Source organism: Elephantulus edwardii, unplaced genomic scaffold, assembly GCF_000299155.1.
Source record: "Elephantulus edwardii isolate Elephantulus edwardi_28Jun2011 unplaced genomic scaffold, EleEdw1.0 scaffold00064, whole genome shotgun sequence".
Taxonomy (NCBI): domain Eukaryota; kingdom Metazoa; phylum Chordata; class Mammalia; order Macroscelidea; family Macroscelididae; genus Elephantulus; species Elephantulus edwardii.
This window is the reverse complement of record NW_006399814.1, coordinates 10,281,711-10,286,463: the sequence shown is the minus strand read 5'-3', so window position 1 is coordinate 10,286,463 and position 4,753 is coordinate 10,281,711. Positions and strand designations below refer to the sequence as shown.

Genomic DNA, 4,753 nt, shown 5'->3' with positions numbered 1-4,753 from the left:
TGTGTGTGTGTGTGTGTGTGTGTGTGTGTGTGTGTGTGTGTGTGTGTTATAACTAGTGGGTGGCTGCTGTCCATAGCTGCTTGGCTGCCCATAGCTACTCTGCTGTCCATAGCTGCTCGGCTGTCCGTAGGAGTTCTGCTAAGAGTAACTGCTTTGATCATAGCCAGTTGGTTGTGAAGAGGAATAGCTGGTAGGTGGGTAGGATGGAGATGCGCTGACTGGCTGCATGGGGTAGCTCCCAGGTACCCGGGGATAACTATAGTTACTTTGTCCATACCCCATGCTGGGCTGGTTGTAACCTCCTGTGCTAGACTGAGGCTGGCTTGTTTTAGTGGGCTTGCTATCTACCATCTTGTGGTCTTGCAGGTGCGGTGGCTGCTGCCCATATGTTGGATAGGCAGGCTGAGTACCATATGTAGACTGAACTGCATAGGAGGCCTGGGTGGTGGTCACTGTAGCAGTGGTGGTATCATAAGCACCAGTGCCGTACCCCTGGACAGGCTGGACAGTATTATAGCCAGTAGGAAGCCGTCCATAAGAAGTTGCATAGGCAGTCTGCGCATAGGTTGCAGTGGTCTGAGCCTGAGTATAGCTGACATCAGTGGGCTGATAGGTTCTGTAACTTTGTTGCCCATATGCCGGGGTGGTCTGCGCATATCCTTGAATGGGCTGGACAGTCTAAGCTCTGTAACCCTGCTGGGCTGCAGCTTGGCTGTAAGTACTGTAACCCGTGGACACCAATTTCTCGCCTTCCTCCTCATTCTCTCAACGTCCATCTCCCTCTTGCTTTTCCTCTCTCTTTAACACTTTCAAGAGTCTTTTGAAGCAGATCTATACAGAGCAATACTTCATTTGATCTCTTGTCTACTACTTCTGTGGCTGTTGGTTGCTGATGTGAGAAAAATTAAATCCTGACAACTTCATCCGTTTCTCCTTTTATTGTAATACTGCCTAATGGTTCAGTTATGAGGTTTTAAAGTGTTTTTGAGTTGAATACAACTCAGAGTGACCCTATGAACAGCTGACCTGAACCCGACGCTATCCTCATAATCTCTGACACAGTATAGAGGCCATTGCCTAAAGTTTGTCAGACTAGATTCTTAAAATGACATTTTTAAGTTAAAAGGTTTATTTAGGCATTCCTGAAAACAATCCTACATTGCCATATGACTGCAAGTAGTTATTTACATTGATAATACAAAACATAAACAAAAAGATTGATTATGTTCAACAAACACTCCTTTTAAAGCTTTTTGATAGAGAGCTTTCTTTTGTACTAATGGTGGTTGAAATTCATGGCTGTAAACTTGATATAATTATTTTAATTTGTGACTCAATAGAAATAATCCATAAATACTTGTTTTTAAATAAACTGACTTATTAATTACAAAGATAAGCTGTATTTGCTTTCTGAGAGGGACACTTGCACCTTTTTTTAATTTTTTAACTCTTGCTGGTGTGCTGTATGTTTTTTGGCTGCAAATGATAGAGACCCAACCCAAAGCAGCTTAAGCACATACAGAACGAGTTGATCCTAAAACTGGGAAGAGCTGATATGGATTCAGCCAGGGCTAGTTCCAGATAGATCCGCCTCACAGGACACAGAAAATAACCTCTAATGCTGTATTGATTTTGGCCCTGTTCCATCTTCACTATGTCTTCTCATAAAGCTTTCAGGATTAAGAACTTCACGGACAAGAAACAAAAGCAGATCTGTAGCATTCCTCAATGGATTCAAATGAATACTGACAACAAAATCAGGCACAATTCCAAGAGGAGGCATTGGGGAAGAACCAAGTTGGGTCTCTAAGGAGCTGCATACACGATGGCACACATATTTCCCTAGGTTCATCAGCATTGCATATGTCAACTTGACTGACATGCGACCACGTCAAGTTTAAAATTCTGTCACAACCTGATCACTTTTGATGCAAAACTAGTTTTTAGGCATTCACATTAAGAGATTTACTATTAAATATGCGAGATCTTTAGTGTGAAAAGAGACAGTGTAGGGAAGTTTTGGATTGACTTTCTTGAGGCATATGTCCACACAAGGTCATTGTATAAGTCTCTGATTGTCCAGCCTGGGTAATATCTAATCTATACTCACCCCTATTACTGGCTCAAGTAGCTACAGACTACAGTAGTACTGATTTGAAAACCAACCCATGGCTGATCCTCCAGTGGATTTTCAGAGACAGTACAGAGCATGTCTTTCTCAAGAACAGAGAGGGGAGATTTCTCTCTCTCTCTCCCTCTCCTTCTACCTTTCCCTCTTCCACTCCCCTCCCCCTCCCCTCTTCGATCCCTCCCCCTCCCCTCCCCCCTCCCTCTCCTTCTCCTTCCCCCCCACTCTCTCTCTTTAGAGGCTGGGAAAGGCAGAGGTGGAAATTGGTTCTCAAAGAAAAGAATCTGATGCTGAGATGGTGTTACTAATGAGTGGAGAACTCACACAACTTCTCTGAGCTTCCGCTTCCTCTTCTGTGAAAAGGAGATGTTAGCAGAGCCTCCGTCCCAGGGTTGTTGGGAAGATGACATAAAACAGCGCGCTTGGTTCTGTTCCTGTTACCACAACTTAAAGGGCAACCACAATAGTAATAGTTAATAGGATGGAATGAAGCTGATCCATACAAGACACTGAAGCATCACAACCTGAAGCTTCGCAACCATGCAGCTTTTGGAATCAGTGCACGGCCCCAAGTAGCCTTTAAAGTGATTTTCCCAGAGCTGTTGGAAACCCCCAGTCTGAGCACCATGCTCTTCTCCACTTCTCCACTTCACCAGCAGGTCTCCTCTCTTCACAGTTCTCAGTTCTGTGGCTACTTTTCTATTCACCTGCAGTTACCATCAGCCACAAGCTAACCAGCCCCATATCAGGGACATAAGGGAAACTGGGATGATACTCGTTCTTCCTTCCTTGGGAGTCAGAGGCAGTGAGTTGTCCACAAAATTTCTTCTTTATGGAAAACTATGCTAGCCTTGGAGATAATTGAAGGGAGCTCTTGTGGCCTAGTGGTGAGAAGTTACACTACAATCTCAGACATGCAGTTCAAATCTACCATTAGCTCCACAGGAGAAGGGTGGACAGAGTCTTCTCCCATGTGATTTACTGCCTCTCGAAAGCCACTGGAGGGTCTGCTTTGAGTTAGTCTGACTTGACAGTACACAGCATCAGGAACAGCAATGCCATCCAAGGAACTCAGCTGAACTCACAGGGTAGTGAAATGCAGGGTTAAGGTCATCTGTCTTCCCACTGTATTTTAACATTTCTAGAAATCATCTTGCTTGGATCAACAGTCAACCAACATCCTTGGTATCAGCAGTCAGGAAATCCAGTGACAGATTGCATTGGGCAAGTCCACTCTCAGGAACCTTTCCAAAATGTTGAAGAGCAGTGATATTAGCTTGAAGACTGAGACATGCCTGATTCAGGCCATGGTCTTCCCAGTTACCTGCATCTGAGAGCTGGACAGTGATTAAGGATGACAGAAGAAGAAATGATGTTTTTGAGTTGTAGTGTTGAAGAAGAGTACTGAAAATGCCATGGATTACCAAAAGACCGAACAAAAATGTCTCGGGAAAAGTTCAGCCAGAATGCTCCTTGGAAACAAAGATGGTGAAGTTTACTTATCACACTTTAGCCATGTAGCTTGGTGGGGCTATTCCTTGGAAAGAGACAGTATGCTTGGAAAGGTGGAGGGTCAGCGAAGGAGAAGACTGTCAATGAGAGAGGCTGATAAGGTAATTTCAGTAATGGGCTCTAGTGTGTCAGGCAGGGATGATGAGGATGGCACAGAATAAGACAGGGCTCAGGTCGGCTGTTCATACAGTCGCTATGAGTCTTACTCGACTCGATGGCATCTAACAACAGTCACAACAAATCAAGTGTGCACTTTGACCACAGATTACCCTCCTGCCCTGCGCTGGTGCTCAATTGATCTTCTCCATGATGTCAGAGAACTGAGACATATGGTAGGATAGGGACTGGGCTAAATGTGCATTCTTGAACTGGGTCCTAACAACCCAGTGAGACTGGTCTTATTTTCCATCCTCGTTTGATCCTGTAAAAAACCAAGGGGATGCAACTTGAGCAAGATTACACAGTACTGAGCCAGAATTCAAACCCAGGCGGCTCTGACAACTCCTAGAGCTATACTTTTCCTGACTCTATTATATAGTTTGTTGGTCCTGACAAACTGCTGAGGTTTTGCAGTAAGGAAACATTATGTGGTTGATTTTATGAGCAATAATCAAGACGGGAAAAGGCACAGCCTGTCACTTTCTGCCTTCAGGGTGCCTTTCCCCTTCAGACTCCCGAGCAACGTGCAAGTTATGAGATAACCACGAGATGGCGCCTTGTCCCTTTCTCTGCAAAGCGAGCTCTGGGCCTGGACGCGCAGCAGCGGCTGTTTGCCCTGAAACCCTGCTTGATGATTCTCAGAAGAATCAAACCATACGGCCTGCAGACAAAGGAACAAGTCACAGAGGGAGTCGTATGCGACGAGTAGGTGTGTGTGAGGAGCGGTGCTATGTGGACACAATGGGCTCCAGTGCTCAGATGCTCTGAGCTGTACTCGACGTGATGGCATCTAACAACAATCACAACAAATCAAGTATGCAACCTAATCAATGTGTGCACTTTGACCATCCACTACCCTTCCTCCTGCCTTCTGCTGGTGCTCAATTGACGTTGGAGTTTGGGACAGCTCACTAAGCCTCTTCTCTTAGCTTGATTTCACCAGTCTGAAAGTGG

General features: G+C 45.1%; 1 pseudogene; it reads right to left on the bottom strand.

Annotated features, from left to right (window-relative positions):
* The window catches only part of LOC102864998, a 4,170-nt pseudogene extending 1,298 nt beyond the window's left edge, over positions 1–2,872 (bottom strand).
* Between the last annotated feature and the right edge of the window lie 1,881 nt (positions 2,873–4,753).